Raw genomic sequence first — 21,563 nt, 5'->3', positions numbered from 1 at the left:
TACGTCTTGATATGCTTTCGTTAAGTTGTCCACTTTACTATTGTCTACCGGCACTTCGGCATTTCGGCCCTTTCTTACTCCCCATTTCTCATGGCGTCATAATATATTATATCGTCCTGCCCGACATTCATCTGGCTGACCTTCTTTCCAGTGCATTTAATCTCGCCTTTATCTCGCTTTACGCCGCACACAAAGCCGAATGATTTATTTACGAAGCCAAAAATATTTTTATTTGATATTCTGATCAGAAATACTTGTAAGGAGGAGTACCTAAGAAAAGTTAATTATTTCTGTATTTTGAATTATTGAGATGAACACATGCATAACATACATTATGATTCAACTGTTAAACGACGATAACTTTTAAAATTGATCATTTTTTAACATCATAAATATGTCGTTTTTTCTCTTAATCTTCATTTCCTTTAGAGTCGATGAGGTCTCCAAGACTGCCTGAAAAGAATGCGCTTGATTTAACAAAGAGGGGAAAAGGAGGGTATAATTTAACATTTTTATATTACTTACAAGATTTTTTTTCGAACTATTAAGTAAATGTCGAGGAATTCGGTGGAACTTTTTTTAAAACTATAGCAAAAATAAACATTTCAACATATATTTTTGACAAAAATAGTGATTCATAAAATACATATTATATCCATATTATGTTAAATAAATGCAGATTAAAGTATATACCTGACGCTTCAATATCATGTTGAAAACTTTCTGATTTTAAAATAGGACGAGCGTAATCAGGTCAACTAAGCAATATTTGGACTGGGAACGAGAACTAATGGGTTGCGTTTACAAAATAAATTCTTGTGGTTCATTTTGAACTGGTTTATAGATAATGTTTCAAAGGTATTTATGATAGAACAATATTTTAAAGACGATGCTTTTACCTGTTTTTGGCGCCGTAATTTGGCCGTCCTTATGTGCGCCTAGCCGCTGGCTGCCCCCCTTCCAGCTCTCCGAGCATTCAAGTGTTGATTTCACGAGTACATTAGGGAATTTCGTTACGTGAACCTTTGAGGCATATTTTTCTTGGCAATTGACGAATGTTGCGATGGATCAAGACGTATTATACCGTTTGGCTGACAGGTCCGCTCAGATGTAAAAGAAATTATATCTTAGAAGAATGATATCTAGAGAAACGTCTTTGTAAAAATCTTTTACAAACAAATAACTAGTCAAATATTATTATTAGATAATGGAACATTTTTTATAAAAAAAAATATTTACATACTTTCTCTAATATATCTTATGTATTGGACGATTTGATCACAATTATGGAAAATAACCATCCTAAAGTAAATAGACAAAATATTTTTCGAATGCATAAAAAATATCCGTGAAGATCCAAAAACATCCGCAAATATCCACGAATCTCCACGAAACTCTACAAATATCATAAAACGTGCAAAAATTCGACAAGTAACTGAAAAAAATTGGTAAAATATTGTTCACAAATATCCACTAATATGCAGAAATATCAACAAAAATCCATAAATATCCATGAACGAAAATAAACTTTTTCTCAAACAAAAAACCAACAAATGACAAAAAAAATTGGCAAAATATTTGTTCAAACAGTCGAAATAATGTTAAAAAATGTACTAAATCTTGTCCAAATAGTAAAAAATACTGTCAATTTTTTTTTCAGAATTAACCAATATATTCAGGCATTGTAAGAGAGACGGGGCATGTGATAAATAGGGTAGAACCAAAAGGTACTAAATCAGTGGCGACATCAGTTTCCATTTAAACCATTCAGTATTTAAGGCGATGCACTACGTCATGTAATATGTTGAATCGAGCCGCTATCAATAACACACCTTACGTGGATGGCGATAAGGCTTAAATTCCCGCTTCACACCATCCGCCTGTTTTGATTTATGCAAGAAAAAAACATGGCCAAAAATTGCCTTTTATTTTATTTTGTGGATGTTCAGGCACAAATATTTAAATGTTTTTCGATAATTTTATAAATAACTTAATTTGCCACTTTATACAATAAAACCATAACCGAAAATGGGTTCGTAAGTAGGAGATTTTGAACCTTAAATCAGTTTTCATAGGCCTATACATTATTTTTTTCTGGGCTTATAAAAAGACTTATCTAAAAAATACTCGATTATTTCAAAGGCCAGGATGTATTCTACTCGCAATATTTAATTAAAGCATCTGAAACATTTCTAGGCGACCAAATTTTCAAACCAAAAACACATGATTTTAAATTACTACGTAGTGCATCGCATTTTTTCTTCTAGGAAATTTTGTGTTTTTTGGGTAAAGGAAATATTCAATTAATTTTTCATAAATTCTAGGGATTTTAATGGATTAAGTAATATGACTACAGACAGTTTGTTACCCTTATAATATTAAATCACCAATTGTAACTTATGTGCTTATAAATATCTTATTAGCTTCTTGTATACTCAATGTAATGTAACGGAGTACCTGATTATCACTGGACAACTTTATTAAAGCACAGTTTAGTAGTAAAATCACGTCGAGGGCTCATGTTAAATGGTGTGAACTTTAACCCTATGTATAAATTGCCTCCCTTCACGACACCGCGCAAACGGGGGGCAATATAGCTCTCATGGTTCCCTGAATTAAACACGGTATGTACATTAAAGTTGTTTTGGAAAATATGAAATACGCGAAACATTTCTAATCTGATTCAGATGTCATCTCTGCGGATGCTGAGTGGAGGGTCTTTTCAGAGAGTGTAAGAATTGAAGGGGGGAGGAAGGAGATCGTTTCACAGCCGAGCTGTTAATCTCAAGAAAGAGTTGTAGAAACGATCCGTTCTCATTTGATAGCTGAGATGTTGGGCGCGCGTTTGGCGTGTTGCCTGACTCGTAGTGATGCTAGTTCCTCGGAGCATCTTAAATTAAAATACCGGTAGAATAAGGACAGCATTCACACCTTGCCCCTGTGCTATCAAGATTGCAATCCCTTTGGTTAAGATAGGGAATTCTATCAAACGGACCGCCCGTTTCTGCACAAGGGTTTCTGGTCAAGGGTATTAAGTATTTTGGGGCTCCAGACCAGAGGTGGCTGCTTAATTATGGATGACATGTTGGGATGGTAGTTTCCATAAAAGAAATTGGAAAATGAAAACCACCAATTTTTATTCGCTCTCGTAGCATTAAAAGCTCGGAAACTTGAGGGATTTTATAATCCAATGCATTTTTATTTTAAGTACCAAATTGCGTTGTGCACAACTCATGTCGAACAAGTCAAACAATTTTCAACCAAGTAATCATAAGAATAAGTTTGCGCGGTGTTTGTTTGCAGAAAGACAATCAAAAAATTGCTTTTCTGTTGAATTTCTCGAGTCTTCTCTAAAGGTGAAAGACAATTTGAACATAACACCTTTTATGATTTTCATATTATTTTTACGATATTGTTTATTGGCAAAGTGGCTTTTGTTGTTACGCTCCTCTGTTTATTAGTCTCATAAGAGACATTCAATGTTCAACAACAATGTTTCATATATTATTACTAGCGGAACTGAAAGAATTTATTACTGGACGATAAAATCTGCTGGCTTTCCAAACATTAAAGTTTCAATACAAGTTATTACAAAGTTAGCGATGCCTCGAGTATTAAAAATACCTTTAAGCTTCAAGTGGAAAATATATTTTATACCCGATCGAATGATTGGATTGTGCATTTTCTCTTTTTTAGTATTAGTCTTCCAGTAAAATATTTTTATTGGAGTTAATAATGAATTTCCGAGCATTGTATTATATTTAAATATTTCTTCGCCTTCTATAGTAAAACAGGGTGGCCACGGATTTGGAATATTGCCGATCCGGTAATTATCAGGCAAATTTCAGAGAATTTATAATTATTTTTGGAATATTAGGGAAATTTTTATTTTTCAAAATCCGAAATTAAGAAAAAAAAATCGCTGAAAATTCGAATGTTCGCTGCCGATACCGATATTGCCCTCAAATACAGATATTCTTATGTGACCGATTGAGTATTTTTTTTAATACGACATAATATTTCAGTATAAATCTTGTGATGGACTCGCCCTGGGATAATTTTTTTTATTATTGATTTATTATGGTGGGAAAGAAATTTTCAGTTGGTCTCACGACATAGGGAATTACCAGATGTTGGACAACTGATTTTAAAACAAGTGCTTAGATTTATTATGGTACTAGAGAAAAAAATAGGAACATGCACTGTATCGTCAGAGACCTCCGGGGTGGTGCTAAAATTCTCAGATTTAGTCCAGTGCAGTAGCAGATTTGCCAGTATAGGGGGCGGATAGAAAAAAAAACCTAACAAGATCAATAAGAAACAATTCAACTAGGTTGAGCAATGCTACTAAGTGACTTTCTAAGTATGAAATACGCCGTTAAATATAGTTACGTAACTTTTCTAAGGATTTGGATGAATTATAATTATGAATAGCGAGGTAAATGACATTTTAACAGGACGAGTTTGGAATTTGCCTAGTTAAATTAAAATCTCGCAAGAAGATTTAAAAATAAAACTATTACATCATAATTATTTAATACATCCTAGACCGTGTTGATAATTGTAAGCCGAGCTAAAATGCTGGTGGGCCAACACGCCACTGGACTGGAAGGGTCAAGTTTCATTCTTTGAACAAAGAATTGGACAGTTTACTTGAGAAGTAACAATTTATTGGTTTTGAAACGATTTAAATTAATGTGACGGGTTCTAGAGCTCATAATTGATGGGGTCTTTTAGTGCGTTTCTGTCCTTGGATACACGAAATTTCGAGAATTCAGGAGACATAAATTAGAAATCGCATATGGCGAAAGGCGGGGTTGGTTTGGGAAGGGGGTCTGGATTTGAAAGCGCGGGGAGACGGTCGAGACAGTTAGCGTTGAAGAACGGGAGAAGGAAGTCGATAGTCGAGGGTGAAAAAAGCGGTTCAAGATAGTCAGTTTGAAAGCGTTGGGAGACGATCAAATAGAGTCAAGGGGGTCAGAGTTTCAAGGTCCGAGAGACGGTCAGGAATAATCAGGATCGGTCAGCGTTTTAAGATAGTCGAGTCAGTAAAAACTAGGAAGCGCGTCAACAAGAATTAATCGTCGGGACGCGAACACGGCTAAAGTCATTTAGTGTAGAAGGTGTGGTTTTCTAACAGCATGAGTATTTTACTGCATGTGACTGTGTTTGTTTATTTATAATTATTTGGATTGTTGACACTAAGATGTATCGGTAAGTCTATTATAATCTAATTATTAACACTTATTTCCATAATGTAAACCAAATAATTCAATTGTATTTTGAAGTAGGGGTATTTAACTTGAGTACTATAGGTAATTATGTTAAAATATTGAACGGAAGAACTTGCGACAATAGTCCGGACCCGTTAGCAAAGGAGGCCATAAATCACCTATTGCATTGAAGCCGACCGGGTCTTGGCTATTACAAAAGGGACGAAGAGTGGTTATTCAAAAAAAAACGCTTTAGATCATTCAACAATAGACATTATTTATAAGTTAGACAATTTTTTCTGCAATTTAAAATGATTTAATAACTCTCCAGTAGTTATATTTAGCGTCAAAATTTATAAAATATAAACCATTGTAATTATGCGATGTTTTTATAATTCGGCGAACGGTTATTAGTCGAAACAATCAGATACCTATAGGCGGAGTGGTAACGAATGGAACGGTTAATTATATGCTTCAATGCCTGTTATTTGACAATGAGTTATCGTATCCTCCTTGGGAATTCAACTTATTCTTCACGGAATTCATAGAATATATTTAATTAAATATAACTTATTCAAACATCACTCTCACTTAGCCGTGTGCCGCGAGCGCACCATTATTTCAACTATTAGAGCCACGTGCGTATACCTACGTACCACTAATACCTACTTCCAAGTCCGTTTTACGAACTTTGTGAAGGCTACGGTGTATTGTAGTTATTACAGGGGTTTCTCTGTTAGCATATAATTTTCATGCATTTTTGAATCGGGATAACGCAGCGGATTGAAGCTAGCCGCCGAGAGAATGCATCTGTCTGGCATTCCTATTCTATCAAGTGAGATTTTCATTTTTCATAAGTTTGGCGGGGACGAAGTGTACGAATTTTCCGCAGGCTGTCCTATCAAAGCGACAAAAGCGAAGGGAACGAAATTTGTGATTGGCTTGCCTAATAGGGACTTTTGTGTTAGCAAAGTCGATAACCCTGGATACCGAGATAAAGTCTATTTCAGTAGAGCAGCGCCGGCTTTTCCCCTGCTCAGGTGTGGTTGAGTTATTCCCGTAAAAGCATCGGTTTCGGTCGAAGGTGTTGAGGGACCAGCCTTAGATAGTCACCCTGAATAGACCCCTGTTTCGAGTATTTTCAGCTGGTGAGAGGATGCTTTCACGGAGTTCAAATCGAAGGGAACGAAGATTGCTAATGGGCTTTCCTACTTGAGTTGGCTTGGTGGACGAAGGAACAAAGCGGATAAGGGCTATGCTATTCTTGTCTGGCGTATGAGGAGGATTTTCTCGCTGACAGAACGAAGGGATCGTGACGAATATGAAGTTGTTTTGGCAATTTCTGACGTCCTTCCTGTCAAATTCAATAAACACTTACCCCACTATAGGAGGAGAAGTCATCCAGAATTAGGTTGGAAATTGACTCCGACTGAAACCGTTTGAGCTGACGGAGATCGGATGATTTCAGATTCACGACCTGATGATTCCAGTATCCCTGATCCTTAGCGCCGGAAGTCGAGGATATCATTTTCTACCATTTTTTTATGTTTGAAGCGAACGGAGGGTAACAAACGATAGAGCGAATGACCATGACTTTGAAGTGGGGTAAAATCTCCCGTCTCGGAAACATTCGTTATGTCGGATGGACGCCCTCATTCAAATTAAATATTGAAATGACTATTTTGAGTGTGGACGAAAGACTTGAAGTATGTTCTGTATTGTACATATGATAAATATGTGTCATTACCTCTACTGGAACGAGAAGCTGTATAGACTGGAGCCAGGAGCTATTTGGAGTAGCGTGACTGCAGAGGCGAAGTCGAACAAACTGAAGCTGAATTCATCATTATTCTTACGAGCGTAAACCAGAGGGGTGTTCACGGGACTCCCGAACTCCTGACGTTGCTGATGCAAACCACTTCAGTATATGTTTATGTTTGAGGTTAGTAGAGTGGACTCCTAACTTTCGGCATACTGGCGAAGCTTAACTCATCATCGATTTGGGGGAGGTTGACGCGACCTAAACCTCGCGCTACCCACGTGACCCAAATGGTTCCTGACACCAGGCTATCATGCCACCGGACCGGAGCAGCTCCTTATACCTAACGGTATAAGACGAATCTTCTTCAATCATCATCATCATCAACATCATCATTTACCAACAAGGACCCACATCCCACCTTCATCACCCTCCGGCAGGAGGCAAAACATGTCATTATTTCATCTGTCGCTGAGCGATATTCAATTAATTTCTGGAGGTGTTGGGATTGGACCATCAATTTGGCTGCTTTCGAGCTGGTCACGTTGATGGATGGGATTTGGACGGAGACCAATCGAAAGCAACACATGTTTTGTCTCTAGCTATTCCCTAAAATACCTACTCATAGAAATAACTCACAAAACTAACAATCCATAGTCAAATCATTAACTTAGAATTTTGTGCATCTTGAATTGAATTGTCTATAGCGAATTTCATGTACTTGTAATTAATTGTCTCATTATATTAGCACATTATCGACTGCAGCAACCGGAAACGTTTGGGCGAGCAAACAAGGTAGGAAAAGGTAGTTAAAATCAGGGTAGTCGGTCATTGTCTTATTTTCAAACCATACAGAATGTAACACGCCTCATCTAAAAAGAACCAAAGTTACCACAACCAATTAAAAAGATCCTTCAATGAATTAATCACTGTCGAAACAAAAAATGACACAACGTGACATATTAATTCGTTAAGATTGAAGGGTTGATAAACCGCGAGAAGTTGCAAATCAAACGTAACAAAAGATTAGTTCGTTAGGAAGGGAGGGTAGACGGTTTAAAAACATTACAATCTAAACATGGCGGAGTCGGGCCATGACAAGAATAATGGAATAGTATGTATGAGAGGATGTCTGAATGAAGTATAGTTGTTAGCTAGTTTGTTATCTATTCATGGAAAATATATGGATTGGAAGTTGTCCAGATGTATTAAGAGGACCAAAAATGTGTACATTCTTGGTATACCTTATATTGTAGGTAATAGGCATTAAAATCGCTTGACAAACGATGTTTAGAAACGTTCGATTTCAAGCACAAATTGAAATTATTTTGTAAATAATTTTATAATAAAGCAAAAAAGTTAATCAATTGAAACTATCACAGATAATCTTAGATATAATACTGCATTTTTTTAAAGTTGTTTCCTTTACTCGTTAATTTTTATTAGAAGTTTACATTTATATTTTTTATTGAGTAATTTATTATTTTATTTGTATTCTACTCAAGCGAAACGATAGGAAAACTTTCAATTTAACTAAAGCATTTTTTTGGTATTCATAATGTACACAAATTCGTTATAAAAATTAATCAAAATAGTGATTTAGCATTAAGCTTCGCCTTAAAGCATTTCGTACGTAACATACATGCGCCCAGTATGTCCTTACCTTAAAACAGCGGCAAAAGTACGTTTAGTTAAGTCGGTGGCATGTGTCCAGTTAAAGATGGAAAGGACTGTTTGACTGGCTGAGTTGGTATTACGTGTAGGTCCTCTACCACGACATAACAAAAAATTCTGCTTACTGTAGTGGTACACGGAAAAAAATGAATATGGCGTTTTTTTATCAAGGTACTCTTAAAAATGTGACTGCACGACTGTTTCCTGTAAAAATATTAGTCATTCAGAATATATCTGTAAATATAATGGACAAGATGCGAAAATATTATTATTTTTAAGAACATGTTTTCAGACTTCCTCATAACATATTCGTGCTTTACTGATAGCATCTTATGTAATTTGTTAAATATTTTCCAGTCCCGTTTTTAACAAGAAAACGAATAATTTAACCAGAATTCTAAAAGAAAGATGCCTAACTATTAAAGGGACGGGTAAGTGACCAGTAGGCACCCTTCAGAACAGAAAAACTATGAATTCAGGTTGCCAGTTACCAACCAAAATTATTTAATTAAATGTGGTTTTTTTACGATTAAAATCTGAAGCCTGATAATTTTAGTAGTGAGGTCTGCAATAGAGTCGAAATTACATTAACAATTCATAAGAAAGATAGTAAGTTATTTTTGGCGGTGGTTTCATACATAAAATTATGTTAATCACTTAAATAATTAAGATTTCCCAGATGGATTCATTAACAGTAATAACATAATGAAACATAAAGTGTGAATAATTATGCTAACTATGTTTTAAAATAAATGTATTCTAAGCTTGAAATAACTAATGATTAACAATATCTCTATAAGCTTTCACTTATCTTCTCTACTGGAAATGTAAGCAAGACTAAATTGACTTGAATTAATTTAATTGAAAATCTGGTAAGGCTGGAGTTAAGTACTTCGTTTGGTAGTCTAAAAAAACCTTCAAAAGGTCAAATATGCCAATATAATATATCAATGTCAAATCCGAGATTAATATAACTATACTTTCAATTGTTGAACTTTTTTTTAATATTATAAATTTCCGATAGCAAAGCTCAAAGGTCAAAGCTTAGTGTTAATAAATTTAAACTCAAATATCAAAGCTCAGTCTCAAAGCTCATCGTTCGAAAAGCTTAATGTTCAAAGCTTACATTTTTAATCGCATAGCTTTATTCTACAAGCATTACTTATAGGTTAGAGAACCCTTAAAAAACTAGGTGCCTACTTACCTACAAGCAAGAGTCTAAGCTGGAAGTTTTCTTCTTTCTCCCTATTATAATATTAATTAAGTATTCCTATATACACATATATAATTATGTTCAAAATTTTAAAAGGTAGTGTAGACAGCCTTGATTTAATTAACCACATTGATTTTCATATACCTACAAAAGCTACTCGTTCTAAAATTTTGTTTAAACGATTCCTGGACTGAACGCAGATGTAGCGGAGCTGTTTAATTGCACAGAAGATAAATACAAAAAGACTATACAATCATATATTTTTAATCGATATTAATTAAACCTAAGTCTGTGTACTCATTCCTGTTTATAATATTTTATATGTACTTGTATCTCCTTCTAGAGCTTGTATAAATTTTATACTTTCTGTCGTCATTTTGTGATCTAATGCCACAGTTAATTGTTGTTTTTGTTTACATTATTACTACCGTTTGATTATGCTTGTATTCTGTGACATGTAATTATTGTGTATGGCATATTTATACCGTGGATATTACTAATCACTTTTTGGGTAAATGACGAAGATAAGCAATTGAAGGTTTTTTTGTAAAACGATTTTTCTTTTAAAAACAACTTCATCTACAACAGGGTCGCTCCCGAGATCGCTGTGGTTATAATCTGGATGTTAAAAGTGCTTTTCTACCCTGTCGCTAGGAGCACTTTGCACAAACTGGCCTCGTGGGGCTAATAACGGTTTCACCATCAAATAACTTCCAGCTTTATATTTTTCATTTATTTTCAGCCGTAAAGGAGACCACCAACACCGACGTTAGGAAATGATTTTATCTACAGAATGCAGCACAGAAAAGGGGATTCACAAATAAGAGAGATAATAACGAAATGTAAGAATGAAAAACGCTATTCGTGAACTATGTTGTCACTTTTAAACTTTAACGGCAATGTTAAAATGTCAAACTGATGGGTAGAGGATCGTTAGTCAATTTATGATAAATTTCACGTCTCGCGAAGTGATTGAGGGAATTGGTATGTACCTTTCACGTCTCACAAAATGATTGAGGGAATTATTTTGTACCTTTCACATCTTACGAAATGATTGAGAGAATTATTATATACCTTTCATGTCAGACAAAATGTTTGAGGGAATTGTTATGTACTTTCATGTCACACAAAATGATTGAGGGAATTATTATGTACCTTGCACGTCTCACAAAATGATTGAGGGAATTATTTTGTACCTTTCACATCTTACAAAATGATTGAGGGAATTATTATGTACCTTTCACGTCTCACAAAATGATGGAGGGAGTAAATAGGTACTTACCTTTCACGTTTCCCAAAGTGATTGAAGGAGTTAATAGGTACTTATAACTTTACAAAACGTGATTGAGGGAGTAAGTATCTAGTCGCCCTCTTAATATTAAAAAGGCTCTCGTAAACTAAGCCCGTCGTCCCACTGCGACGGTATCACTACCGAATCAACAAAAACCAGAAACTCGGCGCAGAAAAGTAAAGTTCATTACGGTTTGTGGCGCAGCCATTGTGATTTTTTTCTGCACAGTAGTGTACATTAAAAATATTAATTTTACGTTTCAACATTTAAGGTCAAAGGTTTCGATAGTAATAATTATTTGTTATTTTCAAAATATTAACTCTCTGATCATGAACGGAAGATGAACAAAAAGCATTAAGCGTATTTAAAAAAAAATCAAAAGCACGTTGAATGTTGGAAGGTCTTCAAATGTTTAATGCTGTGCTTTTATTTTACTTTTACAAAAATAAAATTAATTTTTCAAAGGCACGATGTATTTAGTGATTGAAAATCTTCAAACGTATCTATAATATGAATCACAGGGGACCTGTGCGAAATCTTGAAAAGAAAACAGGAATAAAAGAAAATGTGGATCAAAATGTTTTCTGACGAAATAAAAAAAAATCGTTGGTATAATTCCAACTAGTAAAGTATTCTATGATGAAACGGGATGTACTGCTTTTAGATGTATGGGTTTATTTACGATCTTGAAGTCTCTCGATAGAGTTATTAAAGGATGTTAGATCTGGTGCTGACTCTAAAAATAACTAGACGTTGAAAATAACCGCTAAATTAACGTTGAATGATATTAGTATGTAGTTTTTGTTAACTTATAGCGTTCACATGATGGCAGTGTTAAGTGGGGTGGCAACTAAACCGTTTAGTAAATTTGAAGACCCTGTCCGCATGTGAACAGTACGTTTTAATGGTAAGTAGTAAGTTACCGTTTTGGCCACATACGTATTAGCCACTAAATCATTCTACTGAGCACGCGTCTTGCCTAAGCAGGTCTTTACTTTAAAATCTACCTAGCTGCCTTTTCGTAATTTTATATAAATACCACACAAAAACTGCATGGAGCAAGTGTAACTAAGGAATCTTCAACTGTGGTATATGAACATATCATATATGTCTATGGAATTTTATTTTAATAGGTTTTACGCCCAGCTGAGCTTTTACATGCATTTTAAATACAGAATATATGTAGTAAGTTATTGAAAATTATACAAAAAAAAAATTAAAGCAAACGAATATAAATTAATATTATTAGATGTAACAGTAGAATAAAATATTATAGAGACTAGACATATAAGACAAATCACTAAAACTACAACACTAACGCTATTCTAAATTGTAGGATTCAACAAAGTGCTGGTATTATAGATTCCGTTTAGTTCTATAAATGAAGTCAATCAATAATACCCCCCATAATTGTTGCGCAGATCATGCATCCTATTGGTCAGTGAGTGTGTTTGATAGTTTGTTGTGTATGTATTGCAGAAGAATATTATATTTTGTCTTGTATTCTTAGTCGGCACAAGGAATTTAATAGTGACAACGATGGCGGGACTGTCAATTAAGTTGTTAATGACTCTGAGTAACACAACCAAGTCTGACACAATTTTCCTGTTAGGCAGTGTTATATTGTGTGTATTGTTTGAACATTAAACTCATATCTAATTCATTTTGGCGACCTATTCGGATTTCTATACTTTTGAAGCTCGTCGTGCAGTAGGGTGATCGAAATTAAACTGCAGAATTTTTGCGTATGAGCGAAAGTTATCATTTGTTGCGAATGGTCAGCTGTGACATGACATTGATTTGTTTAACTATTAACTGACAGTTGACAAATCAGTTTTTTTTATAGGAGACGCGCGCGCCGTCGTTATTTTCCAACGCTTATTTGTTAACCTTTAACTGACATCAACGATAATGGCATTGACATTTTTTGGATTTATCATCAACGCCCTATGGACACAACTTTGGAAATAAAATATAACATAATAATATTATTATCGTCTATCGGTCTAAATCTCCGGTGGGGAGGGCTTTTACGCTTTACGTCCGCCCAAACCACAACTCGCTATGAGGAAAATTGAAAGGCTCGCAAGGAACATTAAGTAACCTCACGTAGAAAAATAATGAAGTATTCGTTATGGCAGCGATGACTTATTGAAAAAAGGCATCAAATGCCGAAACATTAAAGGCAGTATTTATTTTCGGGATTCAACTGTTTTACATTAAATAATAATGCTTACGCACAGAGAACACAAATGAGTGTTGTATTGATACCTATAAAATTTTATTCTATAATATTAAATGCTATTAGTTCTCTTATTTAATTAATTGGAAATAAAATTTCCACAGAAATCATAAGATTTGTAAGTAGGAACTTAATTACTTACCTACTTAATTATAAACCTTAAATATTTTTTTTTTAATTTTACATAAAGAATTATACATTTCTTTTTTCAAATTTTATTTTGGTAGGTACCGTAATATTGATTATCCCAACTTGAAAGCTCGTAGTAGGATAACCTCAATCAGTCGGGATAAAGAGGTGGCTGGCTTATATAGATTATATATGTTCTAGTCTCACACGGAAGCTGTACTATTCCTCTCTCTCACTAAACTAAGGGGTGAGAGGAAGTGGAGAGGGAGAGATAGTGCACGGATTTTTTTTACGGGATCTGTCACATTGACAGCTGACAGCCGCGTGACCACTGACGCGTCATTTTCAAATATCGTTCGGCTAGCAGATCACTGTATATCATCTAGACCACGCCCACATGTAAAATATAATATAACATGTGTCCTGTGAACGTACACAGAGTGTAACAGCATGTACACTGTACACGAAGGATTTACATATATTTTTTTCATTTAAAAACATTGGTGAGAGGTAAGGCTCTCTACTAGCAAGCCGAAGGTTGCGGGTTCAAATCCCAGCGTAAATTTTATTGGATAAATTTGTGTAATTTCACAAATTATTAATTAAAAATAATACAAAGTATATTTTCGGCACATTCCAGAATGGAATATACTCTCAGTATCGCCCTTGTGTAAGACCGCTATTCAGAATTGAAATGTTGCTTGAAACGGTTTTAACCGTGATTGGTGACCAGATCTGAATAGCAAGATACCTTCCTCTTCCACATCTCCTCCCCCCCCCCCTACTACTTTCAGCCTAACAACAAACTAAATTGGGGATGCCTTTGCCTCACTGGTTACAGGCGGTTGGGAGCATTTAGGACTCTTGCGCGGTTTCGAATAATAAAAAAATTTAATAAACAAAATCTCTAAACTGATCACACTTTTATGCGTCGTGACGGGACCAAGTGATACGCGTTCTTTCTCCTCTGTTAGCGAGCTGGAACGAGACGGAGTGCATATCACGTGACCTGCTAGGATGAGCCCGACTGCTCAGTAGTGACGTGATGGAATAGTATATATTTTTTAGTATTTAATGTTTTAAAAAATTGAAAAGAATGACACGTATTTTTTTACTCCAAATATGTTCGCAAATCGCTGTTTAAAATTCTTCGAGTACTTCCTGTTAGACCCTTTATAAATAATTGTCCTTTCCTTTCATTACAGATCCTCCGACAAACTTGCCGCATTGTTTTGATTTTAAATTAATAACCTCTGGAAGTTAAATATTTAGTATAGTAAAATGAATGCCATGAGTTTTAAATAATGTTGCCATTATTTCACCCACGATACAAAATGAGCAATATAAAACAAAGAAAATGTTTTTCTTACAGCTCCCAAAGATAATACTTTTCTTACTTTGTTGTGGAAGATTTTAATCATGCTTCTATCTGAGTTCCCTTTGTTTCACAGCCAAAAGAGTTTTATTTATTTGTTATTTATAAAGACGGCGGAACAAGATGGCCTCTGCGGTCAAGGGTTTAGGTTCTTGACTGCGAATCTGGAAATAAAAGGCTGAAATCCCGGCGTTTGCAAGTAAATTTTATTTGATTAATTTGTATTGTTTAGATCTAGATACCCGTATTTGAGGCAGAACGAAACATCACAATTCAAAATTGAATCATTGCATAAAATGGCATTAGCCATGCTTGGTTACCATATCTAGGTAAATACTTCCCCACCTTCCTCTACCTCATTTCCTTCCCTTCCACATTTCGTTCAGCCTCACAACATACCCCAATCGGGGTTGTCATAGTCTCATGGTTCCAGACATTAGGGAGCAGTTGGGATTCGTATGCTGTTTCGACATAAAAAATATAATAATTAAAGTAAATATTTTATTCGTTTTGGAGGTTTGAGAGTAAAATATTGTAGCTTTTCCCCTGATATGTTTGTCTTGCATTTACGAGTATCAAATCAACGGCCCCACATACTAGCCGTGAATTTCAGGTAAAATTATTACGCACAACAGTGATACCCACTTATAGGGTCCCCACATAAGAAATTCACCACTCCATTGTGGACCACTATCTTCGCATCTTTGGACATTTTTTTACTGGGGTCAGCCGCGTTCAGTCCTTCATATGGAGTTCATTTTCTATCCGTTCATTATGCTTATCAGCATTGCCATATCTTGTAAAAATGCTTCCCAAATGTACAAACTCATCTACTTAGTACCTACCTACCTACCTTCAAGTATTTAATAGTTTTTTATTTTATTTTTTAACAATTATTACACAATCAAAATTGTCTACAAAAATTATTAGGAAATTAAACCATAAACGGATTGCTTGGAGTGTCGTAGCACATGTTTATGACGATGCCCAAAGATCGCGACTGAATTATCTTTGAATATATTGTAAATGAAGCCGAACGAACGTTGTGATCGCAATAGGCAAATCAAGAGTGGACTGTAAAATCTTAATTGTGAACTTTGAAGTTGACACAACTATGGTTATAGATAGTGAAAATGGAGTAAGGAAGAAATCTAACTTACCCCTTTGGTGTTCTTCAAAGATGTTGATGGTTGGTTTCACTCAAAGGAGATGATTTATTTCAAGCACAATCTTCCATGACATCCAGGTTGGATACGAAAGACACTGAGGGAACCGAATATGTTCACTGGACAGGCCTTCTACCCTGAGTTGATATCAATAACAACACTGATTACAAATAGACGTTCATCAAACAGGCTCCATCAATAAACTGCTTTAACATTTACTTCTATTGTTGTAAAATGTCACACAAGCATTTGGGTATACCCAGATAATGATAAGTACTTGTAGTTAAAAGTGGGATGGGAAAATTGAAGGACAATGATAAAGTTGCGTCAACAAACGTGGTGTTCCATTTTGTTACGGTAAGTTTTGCTCCTGTGTTTAATGTAAATTTAACTTTTTGCATGTCATATTTAAAATACCATATTATGTCTCTTAAAATATAAGAATTGACATAAACTCAAACCCGTATCTCATATCAGTGCTCTGATGATTCGTGTATCAGACGTAATTGTGTGACACATAAGACTGTAAGGGGGCCGGTGATCCCAATCTGTGGAGGCGTGAGATGTCTTCCTTCAGTGGCGTGGAGGGGTAGAACGGGGCCGTCTCTGTAGCCGCTGTAGAGCTGGTCCGATCGCTTGTCGCTTGTTCTTGAGCTGATTCCGAGTCTGGTCCGAAGGGGTAGGCAAGTCCGTGGTCCAGGGTGAGGCGGGGGTCAGAGTGAAAGAAGGCGAGCAGAGGCAGAAGTCGGAGCGAGGTAGAGGGCAGAGCAGAGAGTTGTAGAGCTGGTGGTGGTTTCTGGAGATCTGAAGTTTTGAGGGCCTGTTGCCCGTTTTATAGCCGCCAGCGGGTGCACGACGCGCACACGGGCCCACTTTCTCTTTGATTCCTGGAATCCGTGAGCCGTGTTTGCGACGCTCACGCGGCGCCCCGCCGAGCCGTCTACCGCCGCTCGGCCGGTAGTTTCGGGCCGTGGTCGAACGTGACTACGGCCTTCCTTTGTTTGGGCACGATCCTCGGAACCGTGCCCGTGGGACGTAATGACGGCGTACCACCGGTCATTTGTGACGCTATGACGGCGCATGGCGCACGGCACGGCTTTCCACTACGTTTTGGCACGGTTCTAACAATCGTGCCCGAATTAAATTATGATTTTACCAGCTCTCACAATACTTCTCTGCCCGTATACCTCTAGCCAAGCTCCGACGTTCATTTATTATAAGATCACAAAAACATTTGACATCATTTTAAAAACAGAGGGTTATAACAATTTATCTTTTCACACATCAGCATTTTACATTCTTCAATTTAACAACAGGGCAAATATCAAATTTTAATATGGGGCGACCGCGGCCGAGCCCGGAGCAGTACGTCCGTTACAATTCGTAACAATAAACAGAATATGTATATCTAAAATTAAAGATAAGGTATGCGTTAATGTTTCGACAGTTGTTTCACAGAATTTGAACAATTCATCGAATTTCAAAATTAAAATTCAAGTTCTGTGAAAGCTCCATTCGAGTTCTTATATTATATCATTATAGATCAGTTATTTCACGGAACCTAAATAATAACAGAAATTAAGTAGAACTTTCACGTAAGTTGAAAATTAACTAGAAATTCGATTAATTATTCAAACTTTGAGTTGACTTTTGGTCGTTAGTGTGGTATGATTTGAGATATTCATATTGTAGTGATTTGTTTTTGGGGTATTATGCTGTGCTGCTCCTTCTTTAGCCAAAGTTTCGGAAAGCATTGCAGTGTCCATCAACAGGGCAGATGTGTAATCTAAAGAAGGAGGTAGCGCAACACGGCATAACACCCCAAAAACAAATCATTATGGTCGTTGGTGTGCATAATACAATACAAAAGTCATACTATTTCTTAATAAATCCAATCCTATTTTTCTACTTATATAAATAATGAAAAAAGTGTTATGTTATTTCATAACACGTCTGGTGTCAACGGGTATTATATGCCATTTTCAAAAAAATTACGAAACTGCTAGGAACATTTCCCAGTCACTCGGATTACGCCGAATTTTCATAATGTCGTATTACGTTGGGCGAAAAATAATGGCGTTTTGTTCTTTTGTTCTTACTTGAAAATAATGCATGTTGTATGTTGTGGAGCTTTATTAAGTTTACTGTTGTATTACTCAAAGAGCCGGGACTAAAAATCCCCACAATGAAACACGAATCGCTACAAAGTTTCACATAAAGAACTCTTTGAGATGCTATGTAATTACTTTCTAGGGATGGGGGGAATTTGATAATGTTACTATCTTAAACATATGTTTAGTCATAAAAATGGAAAAAAAATACTTTGATACATTTTGTATCTTGATGGTTCAGCATTTGCACCAATCAGTGTATTCGTTCTTGAGGAAACGTTGCACCAATCGGAAAACTTCTTTATTCGAATACCGCACAAGCGTCCCAACTACTCTTAACTGTCCAGAGCCTGTGGGATTAAGTCATACCCTATTAAGAGAGTAGGGAAGGGAAGGAGATGAGGATGCGAAAGATTGAGTGGTACAGAGAAAGCAATAATTTTCCATAATTTTAATACAAGGTCAATTTAAGTATGTTTTATCGATTTCCCTATAGTGATGAATGTAAGTAAGTTTAAAGTAATGGTGTGTGAAAGAGAGAGTACGAATACAGTGTGCAATATAGTTGTGAATAAGGAATACTTGGAGCAGGTGGATGAGTTTGTGTATTTAAGAAATATGTTTACGAGAGATGGGAAGGCTGACAGAGATATTGAAAGAAGGGTAAATGCAGGTAACTCCATTAAAAGATGACTAAAGTTGGCGCTAACAAAAATATTGTCCAAAGAAGCGAAGTTAGCAGTCCACAATGGAGTGCTGGTACCTACCCTGATGTATGGACGTTAGGAATGGAACTGGCAAAGAAAGGATAAAAGTAGATTGAATGCTGTTGAAATGATCCATGAGGCGTATGTGTGGTAAAACCATGTATGATCGTGTGAGAAATGTTGTGATCCGGAAAGAGTGCAAGGATGATATAAGCGTAATGTGTAAGATTAAGAAAGGGACGCGTAGATGGTTTGGACATGTAGAGCGATTGAGCAAAGAATGGAATGTAAGGAGGATATATGATGCAAATGCGATTGGTGGGAGAAGTCGGGAACGAAGTGTCCCGAGGAAGACATGGCACGACCAAGTGAATCAGATACTCAAGTCGGGCCATGTCAAGAGTTAGAATAATAGAAGAGTATGTATGCGACGATGTATGAATGTGAATGAGACAAGAAGCATCTGCCAAGACCGAGTTGTTTGGCTTTCCATCCTCTCTGCCTACCCCTGCCGGGAAACGGCGTGATGGTTAGTTGGTTAGCCTATAATATATGATGACGATAAAAAAACATATTATAGCAAAAGTATATATGTAAAACATTTGATGGCTAATAATTTATTCTTATTCCGTCCTAAATCATTATAATTATTTCCGTTTTTCGGATATTCCGTTTTCGGGATTGCCATTCTTTGCACGCCAGGGCACTTTCTGAAGAACGACGAATCATCGCGATTATTTTAATTTGATCCTTGGAGGATTTGTTTATGGAAGATATTTGCTGACCCTGCAACTGGACTGGCCATTTGACATGCAGTTATTTTTTGACAAAGTCACTCTCTTAACGAGAGACCATATTTTTGAGAAACCGTCCCGGACGCGGTTCCTGCACAACACGCCATTAAACCTCAATAAAAAGAGTTCCCAACAAAGTAACAATCAAAAGCAAATGTTTTGTGAGGACGGCGGAACACGTTTTCATACAAATACTGATATTGATGCTGCCATACTAATGTTGTTGCATTCCGTCATGATATATATTAGGAAAACAACACGTGTTCACAATATATTCTGAATGACTAATATTTTATTAGGAAGTTCGCACGCTGTCACTTTTTTAAGAGGATCATTTTTTCTCTGTGCACCATCATTCTCTTTTAAAGCATTCCCTTTTGCCAGACAGTAGGAGAACTATGATATTAATATTTTGTTTCGATAATTTTTTTTGTTATATTTAATAACATTTTTTTGTATTTCAACTAATTATTAATTTAATTTTGCAGCAATCATTCCGGGACTAACTACCACATACAAGCGCATATTTCTCGCCTTCATACACTTGGAAGCAAATTCACCTCAAATATCGATATATTTAATACAAGCTCAACCTATGATATTTTTATCTAGCATAATATTATTATTATTTAGGTGCATCACATTGGAGCTATTGTATATATTTTCGTATTCTTTCTATATTTAACCACAATGTAAATACTACTTGTTCCTCTCTTTTCTTTTCTATATCATGCACTTTGTTGTGTATTATACACTTGTAAAATATGTATTATGAACCGACATCATATTCATATTTTAGAACCATCTTACATTGATGAAAATCTCATTCATAACATTTAATTATTTAAACTGCCACGCTGTTGTGAAGCGTATTATCTCTTATCTAAGTACAAGGTGGAGCAAAAGTAATCACCCTATTGGAAAACGCTATAACTTTTGCAAATGGCGCCAAATATTAATTCGGTTTTGAAATTTGCAAAGTAAACAAACCCAGAAAACAAATCAACAAGACATAAATCGGTTTACCGGAAAAAAAACAAATTTCACAAGCAGTACCAAAGTTTATCATAAAAAAATTTGCAGCAAAAGAACATTGTACATTTGCCCCACCTGTAGTATAAAATATAGTCGCTATCCGCGTCTGTCTGTTTGTGCGCTTAGTTTTTCTAAACTACAAAACGGATTTTAATAGGATTTTCACTATCATTTAGAGAATTTCTTCCGGAAGATTTTTTTATTTAATAAATGCATAATATATTTGTAGATAGAAGAGAAAAGTCGATGTTTATCCTAGAATTCACAACTTAAAAACTTTACTCCAAATCATTCAAAACCTCGAGCAATTTCGGGTACACTTAAGCTAGTTTTAACAATATTATTACCTGTCTAAAACTTAACACATTGTTACCACCTAATCCCAATGCAACAACACTTTTTGTGCAACGCAACAAAAAATAACATACTTGATAACCGAGTAATAATTCAAATTATCTATAAAACGTAGCAACATTTCATTTTTATAACTATGTATCCATATCTTTATTTAAAGATGTGCCCCCATAAAATCTATGCTATTTTCCGTTTATTTTTTTGGAAAAAAATATTTATAAATGCTTTATCTGCTACTACTTTATTGTTTAAACACTAACAAAGATTTTTTAATTTATTTTATCTTCCTTTAAATTTATTAAAAAAATTCTACCGACAATTTATACAATAATTCCCTTTTAGCACTTTTAGCTTTAAAACTCAAAAATATATTTTTAAAAGATAATTTCTATTTAGATGCCGAGTTAAAAAAGTAATTATTAAGAACAATATCGGGTTCTGTTAGTTAACATTGTTATAGGTATGAAAAAACTACAGTGTTTCTTTAAATGCTAACTATC

At 35.4% G+C, this 21,563-nt stretch overlaps 1 protein-coding gene across 1 annotated transcript in view; it reads left to right on the top strand.

Moving 5' to 3' along the window:
* Window positions 1-21,563, top strand: part of LOC149422612 (alanine aminotransferase 1-like) — a 95,815-nt gene that overhangs the window by 28,253 nt on the left and 45,999 nt on the right. The window lies entirely within an intron of this gene.

The sequence above is a fragment of the Hesperophylax consimilis genome, chromosome 7 (genome assembly GCF_061612785.1).
Source record: "Hesperophylax consimilis isolate HC1 chromosome 7, BYU_Hcon_1.0, whole genome shotgun sequence".
Classification (NCBI taxonomy): Eukaryota; Metazoa; Arthropoda; class Insecta; order Trichoptera; family Limnephilidae; genus Hesperophylax; species Hesperophylax consimilis.
This window is presented reverse-complemented; position numbering and strand designations above follow the sequence as displayed.